Genomic DNA, 19,270 nt, shown 5'->3' on the forward strand with positions numbered 1-19,270 from the left:
ATGGCATGGAGTTGACACCACTGCTACAGGGCCGAGCTGGAGCCATGCTCTGTCCTCTGTGCTCCAGGCTGCAGTGAAGGAACAGCAGAGCTAAGGTAGGGGGAGTGCAGCAGCGGAGAAGAGGAGAAGTGGCGTGGGAAGCGAGGGAGGAGGCAGGAGGCAGTGGGGGCTTGAGACTTCAGAGGAGGTTTGGCAGGGGGTGCAGAGGTGGTGGGGGGCAGGCAGCAGCTGCAGCTCTGGCCCCAACCCAAGGTTAGGGATGAAGCTGGATCCAAAGCACCTGTCCTCGTCGTCGTCCCCCCCCCCCCCCAACTACCTCACACTCGATTCTAAGACAAGCCCTTCCTCCATTTAAAATCGGTGGGCGGCTTATCTTTTAATCAAGTAAATATGGTAATCGCTTCACAATTCAAGTGCATTTTTCACAGCTAAAGCTACCTAATATGCTGTAACAAGTTGCCCTGTTATGGTTGTAATATTGTAACATTTAATTAAATAAACTGCCATTGTGCATTAAATTCATCATCATATCCCATGTTTTAATTTATACTTAATTTAAATATTTGTACAGACCCCTTTATGGGTTCCTCAGTAATTCTGTGATTAAAGGGCAAAAGAAAGTCAGTGTCTGTTCACTGCTATACTCTGCATTTTACACACAAACGCAGCTCTCCTCAACCTTGATGAGATAGAGAGCCATGATGAGCAGATTTGAATTTTTTTTGGACCAAAAGGGGCAGCAAATTCACAAGTTGAGAAGCCTGCACTTGGGAGCTGTTGTTTTCCCTTCAAAGGAAAAGTCAGCTCAGGCATGTCAATTCACAACCACTGTGGCAGTGACATAGAGAGATGTCTCTTTTATGTTTCTTTAAAGAACTGTCTGTACGTCAACATCAGTTTACAGATAGATTTTAAGGTGTAACAGGTACCAAATCTTAAAATATTGAAATTATGTGCACTTCAAGAGCACTGGTAACTAAATGGGTCACTGCACTTTGCTGAACTTCAGTTTTTAGTTTGATTAATGCATAGCCCAACAGAAGAAACATTGCAGGAATGTAACATGGAGGTGATAGACTCAGTGTAGCAAAGACTATTTTCAAAACAAACCACTGCATCCAGGCAGAAGTGGAAAAAAACCTTGCTAGATACTGCTGTATATTTGAACGTCAAACAGCAGCTGAAGGTCCAACAATACCCCGAGGCTGCAGACACTAATAACAAATGTAGGCACATTCCCTAAATAGAAGATTCAGATATAACCCTCAGCACAACTTCTAGTTCCTTCAGTAAGCCAAAGAGATTCACCTCAATTTTATCTTGTTTGAACTTCATTCAGTTTGCTTTCATCCAGGGCCCAAGCTCTAGGAAATATGAACTAAGAGATTCCATGGCATTGCCCCAATCAGGTGAACAGAAAAAAACATCTGAATGTCTTCAGAACAGAGAAAGAGTTATGGAACACGCCTTCATAAGGACTCAGCAGTCCCATATAGATATTGAATGAGAGAAGGCACAAGACAGTCTCTCAGAGGAAGACCCTGGTACAAAGGAGTACTCAGATGACAAGGCACCTACTGAAATCTTTCACAGATGAAAAATAAAACCATCAAAAGCAGCTCTATTTGACTCTGCATACAGGTAAGTTGGCATGATCTGATCAACTACAGCTGCAATAATAATAGAATGGAATCTAGCTTTCATCTATCTTCAGGTAAACCCCTGCCTTGTGGAGATGTCAGTGTCATACACAGATCTTTGCTCAGATTTATAAGGGCCTTGGGCAGGGATGTCAAAGATATAACCCATGGGCTGCATCCAGCCCATACAGCCTTATCATCCATCTCATGGGCCTCTTGGAGGTACCAGCAATTCAGGGGCAGGGCAGGCAGGGACAGGGCCTGCCACTGAGTTCTGGTATATGGACCCCTGCACATGTATACGTGCATGTTGGTGGTAGAGGGGCAAGTGATAGGTTCCTTAATCCCCTTGGCTCAGGAACCTGCAGTGGTTAACACCACCACCACTTGCTCTGCTGCGTCCCAATTAGCCCCATGGAGCTCCCCAGGGGACCAAGGGAGTTCGATACCCTTGGTTTAGGGAACCTTCCCTTCTCTAAGAACCTTGCCTGCCTGGTCTAGGGTATCCATTTATCATTGGCCTGAATCAGTCTAGTAGCATCGGTGATCAGGTAAGTATAATATACACAGGAAAAACATTTTAGTATTAGATGAACTTTTTTTCTTTAAGTCTATAATGAGTGCTTGGCACCAAAACAACCCAGAAGGGCCTCAAAGAACACAAAGGGATAGGGAGAGATCAGCTCATTAAATTTAACATGAGGCAATGTCATGCCTTGTAGTTAAAAGAACTGTTGAGATCTAAATACATATTTCCAAGTGATTTGCAGAAACAAGAAAAATGACAACCTGAAACATTTCTTGGGAATCCAAATAAACCTGTCTATGGCTACTCTTCTCCCCAAAATGGAATGCCTGAGTACTGACAACTCTTATGGTTACCTTTCCTCTTTGATAAAGAAAAACAATTCCTTGGAAAAGAATTCAGGAAAAATTCTGCTGACATTTTGCTACAGTGCTGCACCTGCTGAATTGTTCTGAGCATAAAACTCTATCATCCTATCACAACAGTGCTTTCAACCTTGTATATTTGGTATCTTCTGCTTTTGCCTCTGTGGAATTTTGTTAAGAGTGGGCCATCTTACTGAACCAAGCATTTTCAGTGTAGATTTATAGAACTTACTCATATTATCAATATTCCAGTCACTGTCTGACCATATTCATTTAAGAACGCTCTCCTATCATAACTGCATAGCATTCAAGGAGAAAATATTGTGAGAGCTAAGCCTCTGAAAGAGTTTCATTTTTATTCTGTAAGATGACTTGAATCACTAATATGCATAGACTTATTGTCTAAAGAACCTAATTTTTAAAAATATGTGAAATATTAAATTTTTTACTGGATGGTAATACATATAAGTGAACTGACTGATCAGGCACTACAAAGTTTTCTACGTACTTCACTAAAATTTTACCAATTTTGCAATTTACATTGATTTATAATTATTGTAACACTACACAATGTTTAAATGATAGACTCTTCCAGTGAGACTTCTGCCTTGCTTTCTTAAAACCATGCTAAACCACAGATTTATTGTGGACAATACCCCAGCAGTTTCAAAATAATCTACCAACTAGTGTTCCAGCTATTAAGCAATGGCAAACTGGTTGTACTGTTAATTCTAGAAATTACAGTGGTATTTTAAGTCGTTAAACATTTGATGGATTACATAACACATTTTGGTGTTAATGGTATTTATAGGATTCCTGAGCCTACACACTATGGTCAGACACTTATTTGTAGTATTCATTATTTGCATGGAGGAAATGCATGGGAGCTCCAGTAATGGACAGACACTCTCCAGTGCCATATGCTGTATAAATGCACAGCAAAGTTGTGTTTCCTGCTCCAAAAAGCAGACAGGCGAGCATTTAGCCACAACCATCTTCATAATATGTGCTTTTCTCTAAAGTGAAAAGAAGTTTATCAAGTGAAACAAATTATTTATAGAACAAGAAACATTTTATTTTCAAGATTTAAAAAAAGAATTTATGAACATTGGAAGGAAGGAATCAACACCAAATTACTAAAAAGTATGTCTTAGTGTATTCTTGAACTATGCTATATGCAATGCTTTAAGTCTTAAACCTCCTTCAAGAACTGGCACTCATGTGAGTGATAGAGTGATGGACATGCAAGCAAGAAGAGGAATGGGAAGAGCCTTCCTTTCAATTACTAAGTAACTTTTCTTTCATGTGTTTTTTGTGCAGCTGACGCTTTTTACATAGTAACCAGTTCCCTCTATTTCTTCAGAAAATAATTTGGCACCAGTCCAGAAAAAATTGCATAAATAAAACCCAGAAAGAATTTAACTTGTTTGTTAAGTTTAGATTTCCATGAATATTAACAGAAACTTTACATGTTTTACAATCAGATGACCTGAACTGTAATGCCTGCCAAACCCTAGTTTACTTGGGAAACAATCCTCACTTTTGTAAAAATCTTATGTCCATACCACATATAAATATGAATGAAATATTAACCTATTTTTTACAGAAAATATGGCTGGAGTAGCAATAGTTATAATTAATGTTCAAAACATTTTCAGTTGCTTATAGGTTTGTCAAACTTCCATCTTTTAGGCTAATTTATTTCAGATAAGATTTTTTAGAACTAGGAGTGAAAAAAGGTTTCAAACAAGTATTAGTAGCCCTGCAATGTAATGAATAGTTCCTTATTAGAGAAAGTTTAGTTTTTATACATATATATATATATATATATATGCTAAGACATTAAATATACATACATAGATAGAGAGATATATCTATATAAGCTAAGACATTCTATATTTAATTCACTGCCTAATGATACTGAATTTAAATATATCATGTGCTCTTTTTTTCTCAAGAGTCCTTGTATCCTTCAGTGTATAGGGTACACGATGGGCAATGATTGAGACGTAAGTGTTGTAGACACAGACATTGGTATAATGTGTCATATCTGGCCAGAGCTGGCTGAAAAGCAGAGTTTTCAGTTCACAGAAAAATTCATTTTTTCAAATGAAGAACTGGATACTGCCTGGACCTACCCCTACTCTGTGAAAATGACATTGTTTGAGGATCTCTGATCCTGACACAGACCTGCCAAATAGGCTGCTTCCATGTTAATGGCCTGGAGCTTCCAGCCATCTCTGGCTCCAAGGCTGACCATTCCAGGGTCAGGGATCCACACTGTTGGGTCTCAGGATTCAGGGAAGACTGCCAAGAATTCAGACAAAGTTATATGCATGTTGAAACGCAAGCCTGAATTCAGCAAAAGTTTTATTCAACTCAAGATGTTTTGAACAAAACATTTCAGGCTCAGTGAACTTACATTTTCCAACAAAACTTAAATTTTGCAAAGGATGGTGGAAAGAGCACGATCTTTGTGCCAAGTAGAAGCAAGCATAGTTTGCAGCCACACAGATGTTCTGCAGAGTTTTAATCCTGGCTCACCACTCTCAAACTACACAATCACAGAGAGAAGTGACAATTTTCATCCGATTTGGCCCCTGAAAACACTCTACAGGTGTGACCAAACAGAAGTGCACAGCTGCAGAGTGCTTTAGAAAGGCCTGATCCTGTGAAAATCTGAACCCTCATTCCAAAACCCATTTTTTTGGAATGAGAGGGGGGGAAGGGAGCAGAGGGAGTTCATTATGGGTTTTTTTCAGCCGACGCCGGAAGGTGGACTCCAATCCACCTGCCTCACACTCCAGCCAGTCCTTGTGCTCAGAGTCAGCAGAACACAGCTTTTTGCAGTCTATTGCTTCCACTTATAGCACATGGAAGTATTTGGTGAAAAGTGCAGATGTGCCTGTACTGTTTGTAAGGGCTTTTCTCCTGAACAGTTTCCATTCTTGAAAGGTTTTAATACAATCAGTCCTGCTCCTAAAACACTTGGATGAAAGAATGGCCTGCAGTGTTTTACGTCATTTATACTGGCAACAAAGCTGTGAACTTTCTTCTATAATGCAGACTTGGCAAGGGTCATCCTAGCTTTTGTCACATGTAGGCTGAATTGCTTTAAAGGGCTTTCATAAGGACTCATCCTAGAAGACTAACTTCGAGCTGCATTTAACACAGAATGTAGCCACCGGCCTTTTCAATGGGAGCAAACTGCTACAAGCCCTCAACCATGATGCCAAACATCTTGTTTTCAATTCCTTTGCATTTTTAGGTGCATTTGCCCTACTGTGACAATTAAAATGGGCTATAATGCTATGGCTCCAAGTTTTGGGGATGGAACTACTTAGGAATGATAGTGGGAACTTTGCTTTAGGGGTTCCCTCTGTTTGGAATTTAGTCCTTTTCATACCATCTAGAGCTTGGAAGTACAGAGAGAGTTATAAAGGTGTATCTGTTTGCTTTAGCCTTTGGGGATTTTATTGTTAGTTCTTTTTTTTCTTTTTGGTTGGTTGTTGGGTTTGTCTTCTTGGTTTATTCAAAATATAGCTCTTAACGTTCTCTTGGCAGCAGCTGGCCTTGTGTGCAGTCTGCATGCAGCAATTTATAACTTTCAAAAGAGTATCTTCAGTAGCTGCTAGGGTTAGATAAATCATTAAAAGTAATACATAACTATAGCCCGCAGACATCGACTTTGCTCTGCTTCAGGCTAACCCACTGCTGATTGCAAGTTCCAAGGTAAATACATTTAAAAACTAATAATGAGATAAAAGTGTACAGTAAACATCGAGACCTTTATAAATAATAAATAATAAGTGTGGGAGCTGGGGGGGACAACAGGATAGCAGACAGATGAGGAAAATTTCTGTCCTGTTTGACAGAAAGCAACTCCCTTGGTTTAAGGGAGGCAGCTTGTGAAACACTTTCTGAGAAATGTCTGCCTAATACAGTATTAGGGTTTTTGGTTGTAGCCATGTTGGTCTAAGAACATAGGCAGACAAGGTTCTAGGCAGGAAAGCTTCTTTGGGTAGATGTGATATCTTTTATTAGACTAACTAATTATTAGTATTCATTTTCATTCCTCTTTACTTCAGTGTTATAACTCTGAAAGTTATGTCTTCATCAGCTGTGAAGCTGGCTGACTCCTGCCCAGCCCTAGTGGGAAGGAATGCTCTATTCAATCCTGTTGTGCTTTTAAAAGAGCCAACGCCTCCTGTTTCTTTTGTTTCTTTCCAAGAGTTAATGAAAGAGACCAGGGGCTATTTTCCAAAGTTATGCTGTCTTCCACTCAGTGAACAACTGATTACTTACTACTGCCAAGCAAGTAAATCTTTGAAAAGCAAAAGAAAGAAAATACTTTCCCTTTTTACTTTTGAGACTTAAAATGAAATCCTCAAGTTCAGTTCTGTAACTGAAGCAGGGCTAAGTTGTATCCATTGCCGATGTACTATATATCCATAAAAACTACCTTAATTCAACCTTATTTTGGATCCCTTGTACCGTATGACAAGAGTCTTTACATCATCACACATCTTTTTTCCATAGGACTGAGGCCTCATTCAGAAATCAAGATGGACAGTGTTCACAGAATGAGTAACTATTTAGCATTTCAATATGAAGCCTAGAGCCTACACCTTATTTTCTGTACAACCTCTAAAGCCTGCACTGAACAGTGAATTACTAAATCCCTCAGTATGTCTCACGTATTATTTTCACAAAACCTCTGTTATTTTCACAAAACCCCTGTGAGAAAAGGAGTAAGGATGGGTAACTGAGGACATAAGACATAAATGTCAAAAGTGGCCATTCATTTGGGATGGCCTAACTTTTCAGAAAATTTTGAAAGATTTAATATGCTTAGAGAGTAGCTCCCACTGACTCCAGTTGCACCTGCTCAGCACTTCTGCAAAAAGGATCTCAACTTTTGCAGCCAGAAGAGAAAAGCAACATGCCTTGGATCACATGGTAACTCTGTAGCAGAGGCAGGGATGGAATCCAATATTTTGTGGTATCCAAATGCTTTTATTCACAAGTCCATCCATTTTTTTGTTTCCCCTCTCATCCACTGCACACATTCAAACTTCTGAGACAATGAGACACAGGGCCTTCAGAGAACAGTGTCTTTCACTGCATAACCCCCAAATCAGTACCTGAGTATTATCAACCTATCCTGTGGACTGAATGAGAAAGGGGCCTTGTGGAAAAGATTTGCTACTATATAATTAGAAACCTCACACTATAAAATCACAGTTCAAATAAAGAGAAACTAATGTTTACCTACAGAGATAATCCACAGCAAAGACCTCTGGCATCAGTTAACAGAGGAACTGTTTAGTTGTGATAATTTCAAACATTTAGATATAGTACTCTTTTAAATGTAAAAAGTTGATAAGTTAACTTTCATTTTGAAGCCAAAACTTATTTAAGGCAAAATCCAGAAACACTTCTTTAGATATTGTCAAATTGTCCTTTTTCAAATAGTTTGAGGGACAGGAAAGGGTTTGGACAACCTGGAATTGCTCAACAGAAAAATGTTTAATCAAAATAAACTTCCATTCCACTTGCAGGGACTTTTTAACCTGCAAAACAATTCATTCCTGAACTCAACCTGATAGATAGGTAATATGTTTGCTGAAGTTTAAAAAAAAATAAAACAAATAAAAAGCTTGCTGCAGAAGCTGATGTAGATGCAGGTAGGGCTGCACGTTCAGGATACTGCCCTGTCCCCAAAACTGGAGACTGTTGCCTGAAGTTTAGCAAAATTATAAGCAACTGAAAAAAAGATTTTATGAAGAAAAAAATTAGGTAACCTCACTATTTTGTATGAGGTTATCAGGAACTACTTGATAAAAGCAAAGAAACCAAATCAAATGAGCTATTGAGCATGATACTGGACACAACAATGGAGGACATCTTTTAAGGTAGATACCTGTTTGGTGAATTCAAATCTTTTTCATCTAGATTAGATCACTTGATGGCTATTTCTATAAACCTAATCTGAATAACTGGTGAGCGCATACAACTTTAACTGAGGTGCACAACCTCTGAAAAAATGAGTTTCAGGATCTTGAACAATAGGATCTGAACTGTGTGATGTCTCCTTAGGAGGATAAAGGTATAAAGATCTTTGAGGGCTTTCTGGCATTGAAACCAAGGAGAGTGTGTGTGCACCTCAGGGACCATCTGGTCTCCTTAGTACAGTCCCTCATTCTAGGATTGCATGGTGACAGTGGGATGCTCACAAAGACCTCTGCTCCAGGAGGAAGGTGTAACAGTTTCCCCTACTGGGTCCTCTATACCAAGATATGATGACATTCCCTCCTATTCATCTGAAGAATGGCAGCTATCCTCCTCAAAGATAGCAAGCTTGCTTCCTACTCCTGAACTGCCTGAACTGTGACTGTGGCAAATCAAGGAATACCCTTCACATTCTTGTTGCCTAAGGAACAGTGGCAGTGAGTGAGGGAAACCTTTTTTTCCCCAAGCTTTATCTAAAAGGCAGCAGCTGGCTTAGGAGCTCCTGGTACGGAAACGGCCCAGTCCAGCCACACTTCAGTCAATTCTGGAACGGAATCCCTATGCTACTAGCAGCTTGCTCTTCCCTAAATGAATCCTGCAGATGAAGGGGCTCTGCTACAGTTCAGCTCTCACCTCAGTCATAACCTTGTTTTATGGATCACTTCCTCTCCTATTTACAGTGACACTGACTGCGTTGCCTCCCAACAATCAAGTCATGGTAATTGTTGGCAGCTGCAGCAATTTCTTACGCAGAAAAGTGAAGTTAGGAGAGTTGAAAATGTCAGCTTTTATAAGCAGTGAAGGCAGTGCCAGTTCTCATGGAATACCAGTAAGTGGCATAACCTGGGAAATAATGAAATAAACTATATTTCCAGTGGATGAAAAAAAAATCCAGGCAAAAGCATACCAAAGACACTGGATGCATTAATCTGTGAAGGAAAACAGAGATTCTTAAATAATCTGCTTGACTCTGATTATAATCATGCAAAGCCCCGAGTGCGCCTATAGTTTACTTATGCAGTTACTGAAATAAAGAGGGAGTTTTAACCCTTTTTTCCCTAAATTAGCATTCCCAAGAATATTATGCTGACCAAGAATAATTTTGTTTATACTATTTATTTTTTCGGGTGACCCCTAAAATTTGACAGCTTTGCAGATTTTTGCTATGGGACTCCTATTCCCCCCTTTGCTGCTTGGCTTTGTTGCATCTTCTGTGCTGTGGTGGAATGTGAGTGCTTTCGTTTGCTCTTCTGACGTCCTGTAGGTAGACGACAGAGTGTCTGTAGAGGGATTTCTGAGGCTGCATAAAGTGGGCACAAGCCAAAAGAAGGACTTTTTCTTGTCCTGGGAAAGGAAGAGGGGAAAAAAAAATGAAGAAACACAAAGGTGGTTGCAGTTTTTTACATGACAGCTTTGCTGCATGGATAAAGATATCAACTGCAGAAGAATCACAGAAAATATCCCCATACAATAGATTAGATATAACCTTGTTGACCTTTCAAGTGCTACTTCCTTCAAAAAACTCCTATTTTTAAATGCTGAGGGATTACTATAGGAAACCCCCTGCTAAGGGAATGGATGAAAAACTGGCACTGTATTTCTGATTTACAACTTAATTTCTGCCTGTCTCGGTTTCCTTGCGACAGACACAGGCCAAAGATATTGCTCCTATGACACTTTTAGCTGGACTTCTCAAATGATAGTACAGGAACTGAAAGACATTCAGAAGATGGCTTCTTGGCAGTATAGCTACTGCCAAAAGGAGGGGTTGAGAGAAAAATAGGACTGAGAATTAGGGGCAGTGAGGCAAACAAAAATCAGTGTTGGTCTGCATGGTACTAAACATGGTACTGACCCATGGGCTGTATCCGCAAAGTGTGACGAGGGAGGAGCTTTTGGTTAGACATGCTAAGCACCTACTGCTCCTGTGGATGCCAGTAAAGATTTATACCATCTTTTAGAAAGCCACCCAGAAGTCTTCTTAGTTTGGCCCTGGGTTCAACGCTTTCTCATTTGAGGTTATACTGGCAGCAATAACATCTGTGGGTAGGTGGGTATCTCAGACTAAACTTCTTTTAAAGTAGACAGATCCTATCTATTCCTTTTGTGTTTCTCTGGTCAGTCAGTCCAGATATAGATGTCACCAGAGCAATATCCACAACGAACAATGAACTAAGAGGAAAAGGAGGCAGAAGCTACTAAGTACCATCTTCAACCCAAAATAAAATTGTGATTAATTTGATTAAATAAACCTAATTAATCTGTCAGAGCACAAAAAGTTCTGAGGGAAAAAAGTGATACCAACATCAACATTTTTTTCCTGCAATGCAGAAAGAATTATTTTAATCAGATTCTTAAATCGTTTGTCTCCCATGCCTAATTTTTCCATTAGAAGAAAACATTAGGAAAGTAGAAGTCTTTTTTAAATTAAAAAAAAACTTAATCTGCATTGTAATAAAAGCCTTTTGAACCTACAATATCCTTAGGCACCCAAATATCCAAACCTGTGCTGTGCTGGTAGAATATGCTACACTGGCCTAAAACTGTTGTAACATTGTAGATAATCAGGCCCCAGATTTTGTTAACCAGAATTTCTTGGATTTTACACAATCTGGAATGTTAAAGTGTCCTGTGTGCTTGCAAAAAAAACAACTCAGTTATTTATTGGGCTTAAGCCTTCAAACAGTAGCGACTGTGGTGCTTAATATTATTCCCACAGAGTTTAATGGGAATGGTCTTGATGTTAAGCCCTGCACTCAGTATTAAACATTTGCTGGGTGAAGCATTTAGCTATTTTTTTCTAAATTTCTAATGCTTATCTATTAAGCATAAAAACTGCTGTCAAAATGAAAAACTTTTTCCCCCTTCCTGCTCCTTGGTATAAGGTCATGATAAGAACACTCATGATTAATGACAGATTGGCAAGGCAGAGGTTGTGTTCATTAACTGCCTGTAATCAGAGTTTACAGAATAAAGACTTTTTCTTGTGCACTGAGGACCTTAATCACTGAATAAATAAATTGTGTACAAAAGGCATTGTGGAACTTTGATCTCTGAGACTGCTTTGAAAAGTTTAATATAAAACGTTAGGAAATGTCAGTGGATCTTGGGGGCTGTTTTTGTCTCTCAATATTTACTCCTCTTTTAGGAGTTCTTTCAGCTGTAGTGGAGCTGCTGTAACATTTCAGATGAGAACAGGCTCTTGCTGCTCTAGTCCCTAGTAACTGCAACAGGCATTTCCATTTGTTTTTGCTGTTGTTTCTATGTAAGGAAATCTGAAAAGTACTGCCACCTCTAAGAGATCATCCTTCCATTTTCACAGCAGTGCAGGCCCTAGGAGGACTTCACATGGCAGAATGTGAATTGGGTCAGCCTTTGTGATGCTTCAAGATTGTAGCCAGATGGAAGGGGAGAGTTTTGAGGGATGGGGAGCAGTGGGGGAATTGCTACTATCACACTCTTCAGGAACAAAAAGAAATATTACAGAATGAAGATATGGTTTGCCTCCCTGCCAACTCAGCTGTACATTTCTGCCCCCAGAAATAAGCAGCCAAACGGGAAACAGGGAATTCCTGGCTAGTTTTTCTTCCCCTAAGGCTGGTCACTCTTATCTTCTATGTGGCAGGGGTATTACAAGTGATTTTTCTCCATGATGCAGGTCTGCTGAAGATGCATGGTGATGTATTAGGATTGGGTATGATTCCTCTTTGCCCACAAGCTGCAGTACTTCAGAGGCATAATTTAAAATTTTGATGCCCTGGGTGGTGAAGGAGGAAGGGAAAGGTAAGTGAGCACTTCCCTCCACAGGGGCTGCTCTACTGGCTGTGGCAGAACAGGCTTCCTGAGGGCTGCCATTCTGGTGCCCTCTCTGAATTGGTACTCAGGGCTAGTGTACTGTTCAATCCCTCTCAAGTTTTGCTACTGCTGACATTACTTTTACACCCCCCACCCCCAGCAAAGTGAAGATGGTTTATGGCAATAGTCAGGCACATGGGGACTCACAAAATCCATCCCGCCAAGATGCTTATGGTCCATCAGTTTTGGAACGGACATGGGCTGATTATTATTACTGTACTTCCTCTCTTTGGACTGCCTCTGCTGTAGGAGGAAAGGGGAGAGCTGGAGGTACTGGCAACAATGTAAACCTAAGTTTCTGATTAATGCTACTGGTGAGCAGAGCAGCAAAAACCTCTCCTGAAATCACAGCAGGACAGCGAGTGGCAGTTGGTTTTCAGGAAGTTAGAGGGACAGCTGGAAAATGGCATAAAATTAAATAATTGTCTACATTTATATATGAAATCTGCAACATATACAGACAATGCACCTTCTTATTATACAAACCACAATGGTCAGCAGATTCATTACAGCTTCCTTATTTTAACATGTTTACATATTTAGCTCATTGAATCTAGCCACATTAGTATTTTTTCCTTTTCCTAGAAGCCGTAATTTTAAAACTCACTCATCTGCTGGTTTGGAAAGTCCCCTTTTCCAAACCAGTTGCCCGAGTTCCTCTATTACGTCACCAAAAGCTCTCAAGCTTGGCTCTGTGAGAAAATGGAAAGTACCATAAACAGTAAGATAAGCTTAGTGAAATGGCCCAAAGCTAAGAAAGGAAAAATTTGTTCTTAAAAGGAAAAATGAGGTTGAAGTACCACCACTGGAGAGATACTAAGAAGAGATTAGATAAATCATAAGTGAGAATGCATTCATAGGGAGTAATACAAAATGCAAGATACACTTACTATCTCACATGTCCATTCCACCCTTACCCATCGTGAAATTTTGATTTAAAATATTTTTGAGTCTGGATACCAGCATCTAGTGAAGTACAAAATGCAGTGGAACAACAAAATTTATGTTCTAACCTAGGCTCTGCCAATGGCATATTATTTGACCTTGAGCAAATCACTCATGTTCACTTTGTCTTAATGTTGTTATTCTTAGATGAATGTGAAGTGCTTACCTGACCATTGGCAAACACTTGACATAATTAACACAGCCTCTGGCCTGCCCTTTAACTAATTCTGAAGCTAGGTGATAGTTGTTGAGTGTGTGATCTGAGGTAGCACAGGAGGGTCCAGACTCCTTAAATACTGTGACCTAAGAAAGCAGGGGCTACATTTCAAAGTAAGCAGCAGGCACTTTAAAACCCGTGAAAGCAGGAGATAATACAGAACCAGGAAAAACATCCTGAGACATGGGATACGCAAGAGGGGCAAATTACATGAAAGATGTGCCACTGTGAAGGCAACCCAGGGGAAGAAAGGGGTGCAGATTTCCTATAAAAGCCCAGGCAAAGATGAAACCTGTGGGACTGGCCTCACCAGCTAAGACCACCTGTGGATCCACCAGAAAAACTTCTGAATACCTGGTTGCAGACTCTAACCTCAGGACTACAGAAAACTTGTGCAAAGTTTCTCTTGTGTCTTAGGCTGTTGCTGTGTCTTATTTGGCTGCGTCTCAGCATAGGCAAAGTTTTTCTGTTGTTTCTTTATCTTATGCTTGAAATTGCAAATTGCTGTGCCCAATAAAAGCTCTCTTCAGAGAATGGACTGTTCTTGTCCAAGCATCTTCATGACTTCAGTGCTAAAGTCTAATATTAAAGTTCAGTAACATGACAAGGGACTACATGAAAATCAGTTAATTCATTAAATTAGTTACTTGTGAAATCAACTGAAGTCTGTGAAGTGCTTGGGAAAAACAAATTTAAGGACAATTCCAGAGTTATCTATTTTCAATTCATTTTAGTATCATCTATGAAGTTGTTTGCAGAAGGGTCCTTTAATCTAATGAGATCTATACTATCAAGTTTCAAGACTTCTATTATCAACACAGTCTTGGTCAACCCACAGATGAAATACTGCAGCAGAACCTTTGATATCAAAGATTGAAAATACAGCATGTGGTATTATTTAACTACCCACAGCTGTTTCAAGCTCTTACACAGTAATTTTTTTTCTATGTTTGCTACAGAGATTGCTAAAAGGACGTAACTTACAAGAAAAGTTGCCGAATATTTTATATTTCCATTTCAGATGCTGTCTCATTTGTCACTGTTCCTGTCTGCAATGGGATACACAAAAAATACCTCTCTGGACACCTAACTGGCCTTCATTTTAAATGTCAAGTTAAGCCCAGTCCTGCTGGGGCTGATCCAGTACCATGCCCCAGTTGGAAGTAATCCAGGACTAGGCTGAGTCATCTCCAGAGTCTATAGGAGGAGGGCCCTACGAGTTCAAGTCCAGCTATAAGGGTCATGGGAGCAATATATTTTGCTTCATGAGATGGAACAGACAGCAGAAATGCCTCTAACTGACTTTGGTGTTTGTTCCTGACTTCGACTGTGGGGCTATAATCTTGACTTGTGACCTCTGGCACTGTCTTGCACCTTTCTGCCCTTTCTTACCTGCTCCTGTTCCTGCTTTCCTTTCATCCTTTGCTTCTTCTTGTCTGACCTGGATTGCTCCTGTTTCTGCTGGGATCTCTTGCCTTGATCAACAGCCTTCCCTAAACATACCCTCATTCTGACCCTCAGTTTGATATTCTGGTCTCAGACTGATACACACTTGATTTTGGCTTTCACTTCATTAACTCCGTCTACTTAGACTGACCACTTATACCCCAGGTTCCACCCTAACACCACCCTATATGCAGAACTCACATTAAAGACCAGGCTCATGCTTCCTTCATCCTTAATTATCATTGTAGATATACCTTTAGGCATAGAAAAAACACTTTAGGGCCAGATTCTGTTCAACCTAGTAGGTGTGTTAGCTCTTCACAAAAATCAGTGAAGAGGCCCCTTTACAGTAACTCTTTCCAGATGGAAAAGAATCAGACTTAGGTGCCTAAGTCTACTTATGTGCCTCATAAGCAGAATAGAATATGGTCCTTAGTGTTTTTAAAGGCAACAACATGTAAGAAGTACAAAAGAAAACATGAAAATTTACTTCACCTCAAATTTAAAAAAAAAAAGTATTCTAAATCACTAAAACCAGGATATCTAGCATATGTATAAAACTTATTTCATACACAAGACAACCTCCCCAAGCACTGTAAAGACTAGAAAGACACCAAGCCTTATTTTGGATTCCATGTGACTATAAACCTCTTCATGTTTCCGGCCCATTTGCATGTGTGCAAACTAGAGAAATTTCACATATAATGCCATTTGTGCAAAGCTGAAGCTGGGGTAATATTCTGGTGAAACCAGATCCAGAGGAATTATTCACCTGCTACTGAAGTCCAGCAGTTGTTCAGCAGGATACAGTAATGCTATAAAGTTGCTGAAGGCAGGAAGTGAAAAATATGTAGCATTTTGGATCAATCACAGTGGATAAGTACAGAGAGTCAAAAAGCCGGAGGCTGAATTGACTCCATCTTCTCATGTTAGTCTAAATTGCATAGTGAACAGCAATTTACCAAGTGAACAGACATTCACTTTTGATTCCGGAAATACAGCCACTTGCCTGCAGTGGCCTAGGCCAGAAGCTGGGAGGCACCAGGGAACATATCTCTACTATATCCATCTAGGTTTGTCTTAAAACAGTTTCAGCCATTTTGAAAGCAGTTTATGTACACTGAACTTTTGCTGTGTTACAGACTTGAATCAGTTTCCGATTACTTATATCAGTTTGTGTGTAATTTCTGTCCCTAGCAAGTAAGTAGAGAACCATACTTATAACTGTCAGGTTTTCTGTTTGCTAGGTAACAGGATCACTGTCCAACAACAACTCTTTCTAAAAATCAGAGGAAGGAGAAAAAAGGCTTTAAAATATCATTTAACATGATATAAAAAGAGAGGAGAGGGGAGGGAAAGGGGAAAGGAGAAAAAGCTAAGAAAGTAAAAGGTGCATGGCAAATAATTACATTAGATTTCAAGGGAGGGAGGGTACAACACCATCATAATGTTGAAAATGAAAACAGACTATTGGATGATAATTATTCTACTGTGAACCTGAACCTGTGGGTGGGTTGTAGATTCTTGCTGCCACGTTTTTGATTCTTGTATGTATTCTGCATACATGCACACAACGTGAGCTAGAGACCTGTCAGAAGGCAGACTGACGTCAGGATGTCAACCTCCCTGTTGTCAGTTCTGATTCAAAATAACCCTCTGTCCTGTTGTTCCACCAACTAAATTACAGATCAAGTTAAAAATGTAATTATACCCCAGAAAGCCATGGATAGCATCTTAAAATACACTAAAATAACAAGGAAAAGATAAACAGAAAGATGCAAGCATATAGAGCTGATCCAAAACATCGCATGGTCCCACATGGGCAGTTATAAAACTATTTCATATTTGCTGATTTGTATTTTGCAGCTAAAAAAACTCTACAATTGGCATAGCTCTCTACTGAGCAGGATATGTGAGAAGTTTCATAAAAATATACATCCTCACTTGTACATTTAATGTTCTGTTAAATTTGGTATTGGCTTCGCTTCTGTCCTCGATTTTGATAAGACTACAAAATTTAGTGATCATTAACGGCATTTTCAGAAGTCGTATATGAATGAAAATAATAATGTTTATTTTCTACATGTATTTCAAACTGATAAATTTAGAAGGAAGCCAGCATTTCATGAATATCTTCAGCTATTTGGTTAGTTTGCTTCTTACGTGCATTACTGGAATGCAAGAGTGGTACCAGCTACGAAAATAACTTGCTTCTTCATGGTTATTAGAATAATGAATATTTTAGGACTGTATTGGTTCCTAACATGTGCTTATAGAAACAGTACTAGTCCCAATCTTAAGACTGCCTGGCAAGCAATATAGAAGTTTATAGTGCAGGTATTCATAATTATTATCCAAATATAATAGGGAATGGAAAAGGGGAGCTTATGGCTGAGAAATATTTGTAATCCCAGACAGTTTATTAACAGCATATTATTTTTATAATTATCCTAAAGATTGGGGGTCGTATTTTAGGTACAAGATGGACAATAAATGCAAGTGAAAGCATAAAAAGTGTACTAATCTGAAATTCTCTACTTCTAGCAAGCTTGTAATTATATTTGAGAGTCACAAAAAGATTTTGGTTCTTGACTGGTCTTCCCATTTGTTTGTGTTGTACAGTATATTTTTAACATTGAGAATAGTGGATATTTATTTATCTCAGGCTATATCCTTACAAGCAAAAAACTGAACTGTACCTCAAGGAAGTTTTATCTTCTGCTTACGTTGCTAAAACTGATTTCTGGAAATAGTCTAACTGGTTTGACAGATACCAATTTTAAAAGTCACTAAGTTAGCTCTACCTGATAAATACAGAAAATATGAAAGCCATCAAATCAGTCAATGTTATGGTTCATATACTGTCGCATGCATAATATATATTGCATATTACAAACTGACAAAAGGAAGAGAATATAAAAAAAAAGAGGAGAAAACTGCTATTGTGATCTCAGTGGATGAACTCGGTAAAAAGACTAGAGACAAGTTGCTAAATACTTGTACTTCCACTATGAAATTCACCAAGTCAAGAGAGAAAGGACAAAGTCTGTGTATCTCTTATATTTCTAAAGAATGAAACTTATTCCATTGTATTGAAAAATTGTTTAAAACACTACAATATTTTTTTTCTAAAAAACTCTAGAATAAAGCAACACAAATAATGCATTGCATGCAACCTCTATATGTATATACCTGGTTATAGCAAATTATTACTTCACTTATTTGAGCTACTCAAGATTCTGCCAGCAGACAAGGAACAGCGCATCAGCTGCGTTTCTTACTTACTAGTACTCCAAGGGCTAAAAGTGACCATGAAGTGAGAATGGAGGCCTCACAAAGTGAGAACTGGAACAAACATTCTCTTTATTCCAATCCTGATGTTTTGCTGCCAGTAGATTTTATTTTCATACTAGACCAGCCCCAATCCCTGGCTGTAAAGCCATTTGGCTGCACTGCAGACGAGAGAGATTTGGCAAACTGGATTAATCGAATTAATACAGAATCAAAGGAGGATGTTTTTTCTACTTCCTAAGAAAATGTTTAAAAAAACTAGTTGATTCACAACAGCTGGAATTTCCCAGATGTCTCTCTATTGATCTGTTGTTTTTGGTTTTTTTTAAACATACGTCTTATACATGCCGACAAATACAGTGCTTCAATAATGGACAGGGACTGGAGAAGAGAACGTGAAGGAAAGCAGATGTTAGTTCACTGTCTGAATTTTAACCCCTCTCTGATTTCTGTAAGCAAGCTAAAACTGTTCAGTCTTCACATCACAATGCTGTATCAACTACCCATAGTAACTATGTCCTAGCTATGTCAGCTAGCAGCCTTCAACTACTTGAAGGGTGGTTCCAAAGAGGCTGGAGCTAAACTGTTCAGCGGTGGCACATGACAGAACAAGGAGCAATGGGCTTGTGTAGACAAAACAGGGGCCCTAAATTGAAGCAGTAGGTTTTTAAAACCACTGCTTCAGTTTAGGGCCAATTAAACCCCCGTGTCATGCACACACCCTGCTGGCTTACCTGTCTCTCTGGTGGTGGGGAGGGGAAGGTGAGCTGCCAGAGGGCAAAGTGGTCCCTGGGCTGCAGGGAAGGCTGGTGCTTCCCTCTATGGCAGTGGTGGGCCCCTGCCCAGGTGGCACCGCCCACAGGCACTTGGCTCAGGCAGTCCCGGGGGGGCACTGCAGCTGTGGAGGGAAGCACCGGGCCCTTGTGCAGCTCAGGCAGGCTTAGAGGGGGAGGGGGGCAAGGGAGGGAAAGAT

General features: G+C 39.6%; 1 protein-coding gene and 1 long non-coding RNA gene across 2 annotated transcripts in view; one reads left to right on the plus strand and one right to left on the minus strand.

The window, feature by feature from the left end:
* The window catches only part of CHN2 (chimerin 2), a 230,455-nt gene that overhangs the window by 51,667 nt on the left and 159,518 nt on the right, over nucleotides 1-19,270 (minus strand). The gene's annotated exons all lie outside the window — the stretch shown is intronic.
* Nucleotides 1,407-17,598, plus strand: LOC149864731 (uncharacterized). The gene is made up of 2 exons (XR_016442252.1): nucleotides 1,407-1,641; nucleotides 14,582-17,598. It is a non-coding gene; the product is annotated as an uncharacterized LOC149864731 (long non-coding RNA).

This window comes from Crocodylus siamensis, chromosome 5 (genome assembly GCF_052110815.1).
Source record: "Crocodylus siamensis isolate JL-2025a chromosome 5, ASM5211081v1, whole genome shotgun sequence".
Taxonomy (NCBI): Eukaryota; Metazoa; Chordata; order Crocodylia; family Crocodylidae; genus Crocodylus; species Crocodylus siamensis.